The following is a 12,417-nucleotide window of genomic DNA, read 5'->3' on the forward strand; positions in this document are numbered from 1 at the left end:
ATCAACATAAAACAAACAATACAGTTTCTTTTGCCCCTCCTCTTTGACAAATACACATGGATCAGCTTTCCCTTGCTGAAAACCTAGAGAAAACAATACCTCAGTGAGTTTTGTGTGCCAACACCGTGCACTTTGTTTGAGACCATAAAGGGACTTTTTCAGAGCACAAACATATCCCTGTTTTACCTGTACGCCATCAGGTGGAAGCATATAAAGTGATTCATCTAGAGATCCGTACAGAAAACCTGTATTCACATCGTGGTGACTAATGTGTAGATTCTCCTCTGCAGCTAGCTTGAGCATAAGCCTAATGCTCTCATACCTCACTGTGGGTGAGTAGGTCTCGTGATAGTCTTCACCTGGTACCTGTGCAAAACCTCTGGCTACCAATCTGGCTTTGTGTCTGACTATCTTGCCATTTTGATCAGTCTTCGCTTTGAAGACCCATTTGCTTCCAAGCAGTTTCATTCCTGGAACTACTGGAACAAGTTCCCATGTTTTGTTCCTTTCCAAGGAATCAAGCTCAGCCTTCATGGCATTTAACCATGGCTCAGCTTCCTTTGAATCCAAATCCTGGATTTCTTGGAAACTTGAAGGTTCAAATACCTTCTTGGAGCTTTTAACAGCTGTTACTGCTATCTTGGCAAACTCATCAGCAAATCTCTTTGGAGGTTTGCCTTTTGTGGCTCTTTGTGACCTGCGAATTAGCCTTAAGTCTTCAACACTCTCCTCTTCCTTCTTAGGAGAAAAGTGACCTATTGTGAACAATGGTTCTTCCAATTCTTGATCAGAGCTTTCAGAGGGTCGCATAGAGGCTTTCGCACTCTTGAAATCCTCTGAATCACCTGATTCAGTTTCAGACTCAGAATCAGAACTTTCATCAGTGGGTGTGGGTTGCTGTGGTTGCTTTTGACTATCCTCAGTCTCATCACTGTCATCAGGGTAACATTGGAAAATTCCCACATTCTCCCCCCACTTGGCATTGTACTCAACACTTCTTGTGAGCTTAATAGTCTTAGAGTCAGTCATCCTTATTCTGTAAGAACCTTTCTCATAACCTAGAAAGATACCATGCAAACCACGCTTGTCTAACTTGGAGTTTTGTGGTGAGTGAACCCACATGTCAGAACCAAAAATTTTCATGTGTTTGATGTATGGCTTCTTGCCAAACATCTTCTCATAGGGGGTACAACCAATCGCTGAAGATAACCTGCGATTATAACTGTAAACAAAACACGAGAGAGATTCGGCCCAATAACTCTCTCGCCGGCATTCAGATGACTGCGTTGTTCTGGGCCATAACCATAAATGTTGATTTGTAGTGTCCCGTGCACAGCGGAATGATGAGGAATATGTGCACATACTCTAAATTGCTTTATTTACATTTCAAAGCTGGTAGATTACAGAAAAACATCTTGCCTCTGCCGGAGCAGAAAATGCATCCTCTCTCCTCTGAAGCATGGAGAGAATCACACTGAGAGAACAGTGAAAAACAGGAAACCAGTGTGGGTCACATCCAGTCTCCCTTTCCCATGGGAAAAACCCAACAGCAATGCTGTCTGGAATGTAAACATTGTCTTGTGACAAGCACTTCGCTGCACAGTGAAGAGAGCAGAAACCAACAGTACCTTGGTTCTCAAACTTAATCTGTTCCGGAAGTCCGTTCCAAAACCAAAGTTTTCCAAAACCAAAGCACGCTTTCCCATAGAAAGTAATGCAAAACGGATTAATCCGTTCCAGACTTTTAAAAACAACCCCTAAAAAAAGCAATTTAACATGAATTTTACTTTCTAACGATTGATCCATAAATTGATCTAATTGATCCATAAAATGAAATAATCAATGTACTGTACTATAAAATAAATAAGACAGTATTGTAGAAGATGAAAATTAAAATTATTTTTTTTTCCTTACTTGCTCTGATGATAGTCATTGTTTGGAGAGGGGACTTTTATCCATTTCCACAGTCACACAATCAATCAATCAATTAATCAATCAGCTGAACTGGGTTCCACACAGTCACAAAAACAAATTAACTGAAATAGCCTCAAAAACAAAAAAGCAAAATAAATAGCAAAACCAAAAGCGCCAAATACAGTGGTACCTTGGTTCTTGAACTTAATCCATTCTGGAAGTTGGTTTGACTTCCAAAATGTTTGAAAACCAAGGCGCGGCTTCTGATTGGTGCAGGCACCCTGGAAACAATAGCTGACAGCCACATCAGACGTTCAGCTCCCGAAAAACGTTTGAAAACCAGAACACTTACTTCCGGGTTTTCGGTGTTTGGGAACCAATGCATTTGAGAACCAAGGTACCACTGTTTCCAGTTAGTTGGATTTGAATGCATCATTTGGGGTACAATCCTATACACACTTAACTGGAAGTAAGTCCAATTAAACTCAAGGACGTTTATTTCTAAGTAGGCCTGTACTGTTAAAAAACCCCAAAAAACCTTGAGGTGAGAGATGTCATGGTATGGAAATACTTTCTCCCCCAAGAGTAATAAGGTATAAAATAGAGTGCCGGAGTGCTAAATGGCTAGCCCCTGGCCTCTGAAGTTAAAATGCCTGAATGGATTTTGAACATTAAATTTTAAGCAAAGTAAGTTTAGGCTGGCAAGAAATATTCATGATTTTCAGAAGCTCGTTTTCATAATTTACGAGTTGCAAGGTATTCCGACATTTGTCACAGGGAGTCAGAGAGCCGCACAAAATGTTAATAACTCTTCTCCCCTCATCTTCTGGGCATCTGGCAGGCATGGGGGCCTCCTGAGTATTCCCGCTCTGCAGTGTCATGGTGTATGTGCGGCATACAAGATGGGGATAGCTCTGCGAACATTTCACATTGAGAGAGAAAGGGCTCAGCCTCCACACATCTCATTTACACTTTAGAAGGCCAACTTTTTGCCTTTGAAATGCTAACTCTCCCAGCCCTGAACAGGCTTAAACCACAAGAAAGCAAACATGCTTCAGCAGAGCAAGGGACAAAGGTCACCCACCGCCTTATTTTCATTTAGGAGCAACCGTGATTACACAATGCTCCGTCACCTGCTCCTGGGATCTGAGAGATCTGTTACATCCCTGAATACTTTTTTTTTTTTTTTTTGCTTCAAAATAATCAAAGGGAGACAAAGAACAGGAGTGTTTATGGCTGCTTTGATTAAATGGCTATGAAAGCACAGGGAGCCCAAAGCTGCCTTTGTTCTGCCTACTGCTGCTCTTTCTCCAGGCTGAGGAATGTCGGCACTTGATGTTCTCTCTGACCAGCAGCCTGGGAATGAATGGCAATTCTGATTCTGCAGGACTGTCATTCATGTAATCATGAGGGGAGCCAATGAAACCTTCACATAATACCTTTCTGTGAGCATCCAGTCATGGGAAATGCTTGCAAAGAGGATAATTGCGTTTCTCAAAATCCCTGCCCTGTGAACTGTCCCTTCATTCCATCGGGTGCAGATGTTAATCTACAGACTTCAAATGATTTTAGGAGAATAAGGGCTGTTTCCCCAAACTGTGGGTATGGGTGTGTTGTAGAGAATGCTATTTCAAGTTACTTGTATGGCTAGGGGAATATTCATATTTTATGCCAATCAAGTGAAGGCCACTAGAACCCGCTTCCACATGGTAGCTCTGCAGTTAGGAAGCCACAATGTTTACATGCCTCTTACCAAGTAGTTTCGACAATGCATGAGGAGCCTCTTGGGAGGAGCATCTTGGGAAATATTTAATAAGCAATTCAAGAGGAATGGATACTTTTCCTCCTGTTCCAAGTGCAGTTGCAGATTTCACTGTAGCTCACATGCACTGAAGCCTTTTGAAGCCGTGAGTCGGATGAAGTGCAGTTTTTACCTTGTGCCTTGAGAAGCATAAATTACTGCTGCTTAATGACTTGTTTTATGGTTCCTGTGCATGCAGCAATGTACCCCCCGCTTGTCTTTTTCTCTTTGCCTCCGGCTCTCTAGACAAGCAAGCTCATCAGGTGGTAAAAGTGTTCCTGGACTACAGGCTACAGATGGTGGGGGTGAGTGAGGGTGCATGACTGAGTGCACCCCAATGAAAGTACATTCCACTATGGAGAAAACTAGCAGTTCAGAGAGAAGGCTACAACCCTTCCCCTTTATGTCTCCTCTTCCATAGGCGGGGAGGTTTCTCTGATGGAGGAATGTGCAGTCAGGCTATTGCCTCACCTGCAGTCCAGAAAGGTTTTCCAACTGCATGATTAGCTGTGTGTCTAGAGAGCCTCTCATGCTCAAACATGTACAGAAAAGCAGCAAAGCTCTAGAAAGTGAACATAAATATTTTTTTGGGGGGGGAGTTAAATGTGGACTTCAGCAGAGAATACAAGGAGTTAAGATCATTTTAATAGCATAAAATGAGGGTGTTTTAAAAATAGGCAATTGACCTTTGAGGGATGGGAACCACTGGAGATGAAACAGCTGGCTGCCTTAATAACTCTTCTCTTCCTCCTCCTCATGTGGCTTTTGAGAAACTTGCGTAAATAGCCTCTCCGAGTGGGATAGCTTTAAAAAAATGTCCTTGGTCTGGACATGTGCTGCATGGCATCATACACTAAATCTTCATTCTGCTTCCAGAGGGCTGGTAACACAATGTTCTATACACTGCCACACATGGAATCTGAAATCAAAATTTAGGAAGTGCTACTTCCTAATAAAGTTAAATGAAGAGAAGGAAATTTAATAAAGGGAAGTGACATGAAAAAGTGCACCACAGAATGCGGTTGGGTGGATTCCAATCCAATCATAGAGATGTATAGTTGGAAGGGACCATGAGGGTCATGTAGGCCAACCTCCTGCAGTGCAGGAACCTTTCACCCAACATGGGACTCAAACCCACAACCCTGAGATTAACAATCTCATGTTTTACTGACTGAGCTATCCAGCTCATACTACACCCATGGTAGCCAATAAATAAAGTAATAATCTTTATCATCATCACTGCCTTACATCCTATCTTGTTTCCATGGCCTACTGATCTTCAGTGATCTTGTCAGGCAATAATCATATAGCTGGTTGCTTCTCATTCGATGCTGGAGGTCTTTGCTCACATTTCACTAGCAACCAATAATATTGAGTAACAATCCCTCCCAGTCTGGCTACCACATCCATTCTGACTGCAAAGTGATGTGGGGAATGTGGGTGCATGAGCGCCATGGGCACGTATTCAATAGTGCCTGTGCATCACGAGTAACACAGCAGAACTTTTCACCCAAGTCCAACTTTTGACATTGTCATTGGTGCCCCTTTGCTTATTCACAGTGTAGTGAATCCCCCAGGAGGCTCCCTGCTTCCCTCCCTTGCATAGCCAATGCCTGAAAAGCATGGGAACCCTTAACAAATCAGTTATTTCAAGGCCACTGGCCTACTCTCATAAATGATAAAGCACATCTCCCCTGATTTCTTTTTAAGTTTGCATATAGGGCAATGAGTTCATTCTATGGAAAAGCTTACGCAATCAAGGTCTGGATTTTTTGTTAGCTTCATTACTTTTATTATCTGGAAAGGCCCCAAGAACTTCAGGCTGGTCGTTCAGCTGTATGCGGTGATGAAGTTCAGCGAGGCATTTCTGTATTCTAGTTTCTATATTATTCATAATCATCAGAAAGTGGATTCATACAACAATCTGAAGAGGAAATCCCTCTGTGTTACGTGCCTGCCTGTGACATCACTTCGTGCTAATCGCTTACCCGTCTTCACCACAGGCCACAACTGTTGTATCAGCCAGGGCCTTGCACTGTATAGAACGATTCAATTTCTGCACTTCCTGCTTAGCACACACAGACACATGCATAAATAACAACAACACTAGTATGTGCAGAAAATTAAAAGTGCCTGGGGCTCCTTCTGGATGGGCAGCATAATGGCTATCTGCTGGCCAATGTGAATTAGGGTTGCTAGGCCTCCAGGACTCACCTGGAGTCTCCATGCTTGCCTTTGCAGGTGGCAGGTGGAGGGCTTGAATTTCCAGGTGGGCAAGAGTGCCTTTAACTCTAATTTTTGTTATTATTAAGAGGACTGTGCATGCAGCCTGCAAGCTCCAGCCTAGTAGGAGCTGGCTGAAAATTATTGTGCAGACACTCTGTGGGGGTCAGAAGGAAATTGAATGCATACAGTACTCACTGGCCATTGTTTCTGGACATCTTCACATCTGTGTAATACCTTCTGTGTGAGGTGACCACCGAAGATGTTCCCAAGACTTCAGCTAGTGTGAAATGCATTTGCTTGGACTCTGTCTGGTGTAACCAGAAGATAGACAAAAATTATACAGGGTAGTTTTTCTGGCTCCCTACATATTGCTTGGTGCTGTTCAAGATGCTGATGTTAACGTATAAACCCCAAACAACTTGGGACCTAAATCCTTGAAGGAGGGCGTCTTTCTGTACCAGCCAACCAAGGCTTTGAGACTGACAGGGGAGGCCCTTCTCACTGCTGAAGAGACAGGAATAGCTTGTTATGTAGAGACACTGGGTAGGGTCTTCTCTGTGGTGGCACTTGGCCATGGAATTCCTTCTCTCTGTCATATAAGTTTCTGAAGTTGTGCTTATCCAGGCTTTTGCTGTTGCCTAAATTGTTGGCTGTCTTTTTGGTGTTTTAACTAAAACTGCCCGGGATTCTGATCAGATGAATGGCAGTTTGGAAATCAAAGAAACAGGTAAATAAACAATCCTGGATCCCATGAGACGCCCTTCCAGAGACCAAAGGATTGCACTCTGTAGAACAGTGTTTCCCAACCTTAGGCCTCCAGCTGTTTTTGGACTACAACTCCCATCATCCCTAGCTAGCAAGACCAGTGGTCAGGGATGATGGGAATTGTAGTTCAAAAACAGCTGGAGGCCCAAGGTTGGGAAACACTGCTGTAGAAGACAGAATATTTTGTCAGTTCGTGCAGGCAGAAAAAAATGTGAGTATTTCCCTTCCTCCCCCAACATGCGAAAGTAACATTCAGAACCACCCTGCATGCTGTTCTCGTTCTCCGTTTACCCATGAGTATAAAAAGCAAACAGCCTAGGTAAACAGGAACTTGGGGCTTCAGTGATGAAAAACTTCAAGCCCTGCCCACATGCACACAGAACCGTTTGCCTAGGGCCCTGAAACTGTTCTCAGAGGATTATGATTCATGCCAAGCTCACCTCCTTCTCAAAAACTATGTGTGCTGCTTAGTTACATCCGTCACTGAGTTCCTCTGTTATGCAATTGCTTCCACATCACTTTTTTTTTTAAAGAAACCCAACACACACAAAACACCCTACCACCACTCGATTGGCACTTCTCCTGGCAGCTTTGGCAGAGCTGCCAACACGCCGAATGAGCGTGGATGATGAACTCGCTCTGAGATAGTCCCTCTGGGTTTCACTGGAGGCGCATTGGCAGAAGCTACATAGAAACATGCAGAGTTCTTTTTCTTTTTTTCTTTTGGCCTGGGCTAGACCTGCTTGCTGAATAGCTGAAGAACTTCTTTCTTAATAAGGCTTTTTTTTTCACTCCAGCCATTCACAAGCACTTGATTCACCCATCTATTTTTAGATCATCTGTGATGTGGGATATTATTGCAAGCAGAGTAAGGAGAGAGCCATTCATGCCCCCAGAGTTCTAAAGTGGGACCGAACAATGGCACAGTGTTGGGGGCAGGGAGAGGGACAAACAAACAGAAAAGTTAAAGAAAATAAAACTGAACGGTTTGTTCATAAGGGTTTAATTACATCAAACAAAAGAGTGGGTTAGTGGAGTAGAGAGGCCTTGGTGCTGTGAATACTATGACTCCAGCCCTGATTGGGATGCTAGCTTCCTACATTCTTCAATAAGGAACTGCCAGCCAACTCCTTCTAAAGTAACCTTTTGTGATGTCATCCAAGGTGGCACAGCATGAGTATCACATCAACACTTTCCCACAGAAAGAACAAATGTGGATATAAAGTGGCCTAGTGGGTATAGTTTTTGGATTTGGCTTGGGGATGACCCCGTTTCAAATTTTGACAGAAGGGCAGAAGCCACTGTGGGCTGGCTGGAGCAGGCGATGGCACAGAGGCTCTGAACTACGTTGGCTGTTAGAATCACAGAACTGATGAGTTGGAAGGGACCATGAGGGTCATCTGGTCCAACCCCCTGCAGTGCAGGAATCTTTTGCCCAATGTGGGTCAAATCCACGACCCTGAGATTAAGAGCCTCATGCTCTACCAACTGAGCTATCCTACTTGTTTTGAATCTGGGGTGGCCTGTAGCAATACCTTTTCTCTGGGGCAATGTCAGGATCCAAAAGAAACCTGGCTCCAAGGTGAGAACATTAGTGAACTCAAGTAGGTGAATGAAAAGGAGAAGCCGCCAAGAGCAACAGATAACAGGGTTGGAGTCTGTCTCCTCAGAGTCCTTACCATGGTGCTCATATTATAGAGGTGGAATTGCAGAGACAGCCCAGCCTTTCATAACAGCCTCCTTAGCTACTGCTTTGAGAAGACTATGGGAAAGTCATGGTTGGCTAAAATAGGGGGAGTTAAAGCAGGACGTGTGGGTTTTCATTACCAACACCTTACCTTTCTCCATATAATGCAAGCACTGCAGACAATGGATTGATTTAATATAGAACACATAGTTTTTTCCTAGGAGGCACTGATAGCTAAATATTTTGGTGAAAAAGTGGTCCTTAAAGTCACACTGCCAACAATTTGTTAGGCTTTAATTGAGTCACGGATAATGTTGCTGCTGTTTTAAATCTGAAAATCAGTTACAAATATTCTTGTGGTTATTTTGAATTCCATCGGAGGACATTTATTCATAATGGTTCTCTTTAGTATTTCCCACCAACTCGTTTCTCCGCTGTATTGAAAGAATCACCCAAGGCTGACTTTGTCTCTGCTTGTAGCACCAGGGTGTTTGCAGCCTAGGATGCTTCTGGGCTGTTTATTCATTTTGTTTGTTTACTTTTAATACCAGAGGAGGATATTCACCTGGATTATTTGCACCATTTTGAAATCCAGTGAAAACAGATCTAGGCTTCTGGATGAATATTTTTGGGTACTGAGGTTTATATGTGCTGTGTTCTACCTCCACTGTCAGAGGCATTATGCCTCTGAATGTTAGTTGGTGGGAATTGCAGGAGGGGAGGATGCTGTACTCAGGTCCAGGGTCCAGGCTTCCCACAGGCATCTGGTTGAGAAGACGGTGCCGGACTAGATGGGCCATTGGCTTCATCCAGCAAGCTTGTCCTGTGTTCTCATGCTTGCCCCTCTCCAGTGTGGAGAGCCAGTGTGGTGTAGTGGTTAAGAGCGGTAGTCTCGTAATCTGGGGAACCGGGTTCGTGTCTCCGCTCCTCCACATGCAGCTGCTGGGCGAACTTGGGCCAGTCACACTTCTTTGAAGTCTCTCAGCCCCACTCACCTCACAGAGTGTTTGTTGTGGGGGAGGAAGGGAAAGGAGAATGCTAGCTGCTTGAGACTCCTTCGGGTAGTGATAAAGCAGGATATCAAATCCAAACTCTTCTTCTTCTGCCCTTAACCTCATGCAAAAAACAGTCATAGTCAAAGAAGACATTCCCAAATGATTGGGGATCAAGGGGACATTCAGAGGATGAGAATAATAGAATCTTAGAGTTGGAAGTGACTCAAGGGTCCTATAGTCCAAGCCCCTGCAATGCATCCATGACAGATGGCCACCCAACCTCTGCTGAAAAACCTCCAAGGAAGGAGAGACCACCATCTCTTGTGGGGGTCTGTTCCACTGCCGAACAACTCTTACTGTCAGAAAGTTTTTCCGAATGTTTAGTCGGAATCTCCTTTCTTGCAACTTGAAGCCATTGGTTTGAGTCCTACCCTCCAGAGCAGGAGAAAATAAGCATGCTGTCTCCTCCATGTGACAGCCCTTAAGATATTTGAAGGTGGCTATCATATCTCTTGAGGACTCTCCTGCGTGGGTGTCTGAGGGCCCTGCTCCTTCCTGCCACTCACCATCTGGCCTGGGGCGGGGCCTGAAGCCCCATAGGGACTGCTGTGCTCTGCTGCCCAGGAGGACTCTCCTGCGTGGGTGTCTGAGGGCCCTGCTCCTTCTTGCCACTCACCATCTGGCCTGGGGTGGGGCCTGAAGCCTCACAGGGACTGCTGTGCTCTGCTGCCCAGGAGGACTCTCCTGCGTGGGTGTCTGAGGGCCCTGCTCCTTCCTGCCACTCACCATCTGGCCTGGGGCGGGGCCTGAAGCCCCATAAGGACTGCTGTGCTCTGCTGCCCAGGAGGACTCTCCTGCGTGGGTGTCTGAGGGCCCTGCTCCTTCCTGCCACTCACCATCTGGCCCGGGGCGGGGCCTGAAGCCCCATAAGGACTGCTGTGCTCTGCTGCCCAGGAGGACTCTCCTGCGTGGGTGTCTGAGGGCCCTGCTCCTTTCTGCCACTCACCATCTGGCCCGGGGCGGGGCCTGAAGCCCCATAAGGACTGCTGTGCTCTGCTGCCCAGGAGGACTCTCCTGCGTGGGTGTCTGAGGGCCCTGCTCCTTCCTGCCACTCACCATCTGGCCCGGGGCGGGGCCTGAAGCCCCATAAGGACTGCTGTGCTCTGCTGCCCAGGAGGACTCTCCTGTGTGGGTGTCTGAGGGCCCTGCTCCTTCCTGCCACTCACCATCTGGCCCGGGGCGGGGCCTGAAGCCCCATAAGGACTGCTGTGCTCTGCTGCCCAGGAGGACTCTCCTGCGTGGGTGTCTGAGGGCCCTGCTCCTTCCTGCCACTCACCATCTGGCCTGGGGCGGGGCCTGAAGCCCCATAAGGACTGCTGTGCTCTGCTGCCCAGGAGGACTCTCCTGCGTGGGTGTCTGAGGGCCCTGCTCCTTCCTGCCACTCACCATCTGGCCTGGGGCGGGGCCTGAAGCCCCATAAGGACTGCTGTGCTCTGCTGCCCAGGAGGACTCTCCTGCGTGGGTGTCTGAGGGCCCTGCTCCTTCCTGCCACTCACCATCTGGCCTGGGGCGGGGCCTGAAGCCCCATAAGGACTGCTGTGCTCTGCTGCCCAGGAGGACTCTCCTGCGTGGGTGTCTGAGGGCCCTGCTCCTTCCTGCCACTCACCATCTGGCCTGGGGCGGGGCCTGAAGCCCATAAGGACTGCTGTGCTCTGCTGCCCAGGAGGACTCTCCTGCGTGGGTGTCTGAGGGCCCTGCTCCTTCCTGCCACTCACCATCTGGCCTAGGGCGGGGCCTGACAGGCCTGACAGGGACGATTGCTGTCACTGCTGCTGCGGCCCAGGGGGATCCGGAGGGGTGCAGAGTTCTTTTTAAAATGTTTTAAAATTTTCCTTTTCCTTTTTATTTCTTTATTATTATTATTGTCATTATTATTACTGTATATGCAGGGATGGGGTGGGGGTGGGATGGATGTTTAGTTGGGAATTTGTTTTGATTTTGATGGATTTGTAATTTTTGGAGTTTTTTATTTGTATTGTTTTTTGTTTTTTGGGGTTTCTTTTGTTTTGTCTTCATTGTTTTAAGGTCTTATTTTGTTCTTAAGGGGAGGGGTCAGGGCTGCCGGGGAGTGGGTCCCAGCCAACAAAATGGCTGCGGCATGTTCCACAGGGGGGGATGCGTTGGGACAACCGATCTCAGTGATCTCGGGTAGGAGGAGGAGTTACGCTAAGACCAGACCATGTCATTACAGAGGAGGCAGGTTTAGTCGTTGTCTGAGGACTATTCCTGCCTCCAGGTCTGGTCCTGACCAGATGGATACTAGAATCAGCAAGGGATACCCACATGACCTGAAGGTGCTGCTGTGCAATGCCAGGTCAATGATTCATAAGACCACTGCCATCCATGACCTGATCATGGATGGGGGATTTGACCTGGCATGTGTAACAGAGACTTGGTTGAATGAAGCGGATGGGCCTGTTCTTGCTGCTGCTTGTCCACCAGGTTTCTCTTACGCACAGCAACCCAGGCCTTGTGGGTGGGGAGGGGGGGTTGCAGTGATTTTTAGGAAGTCATTAGTTTGCACCAGGCGTCCTATTGGGAAGACCCAGTTCTCTGAGTGCATGTTCTGGAAGTTGGGCAATAAGGGCAGTACAGGATTCCTTTTGGTGTACCGACCTCCCCGCTGCACCAAGGATTCCCTGCCTGAGCTGCTTCAGGTTGTGGCGGATGTTCTCCTGGAGACACCTAGTTTGGTTGTCCTAGGGGATTTTAATATCCATGCCGACACGACCTTACAAGGGGCCGCTCGGGACTTCATGGAAAGCATGGCCTCCATGGGGCTGTCCCTGAATAAGTTTGGCCCAACCCATAGCCGCGGACATGCCTTGGACCTGGTGTTTACCTCTACGGATGTTGGTGACCTGACACTAACTAAAAGTGAAACAAAAGAAGTGCCATGGTCAGATCACTTCCTGGTGCAACTGGACTTCTCCGCGACCCTTCCCCTCTGCAGGGAGGTGGGACCGATT

The sequence above is a fragment of the Podarcis cretensis genome (assembly GCF_951804945.1).
Source record: "Podarcis cretensis genome assembly, chromosome: 3".
In the NCBI taxonomy this organism is placed as follows: domain Eukaryota; kingdom Metazoa; phylum Chordata; class Lepidosauria; order Squamata; family Lacertidae; genus Podarcis; species Podarcis cretensis.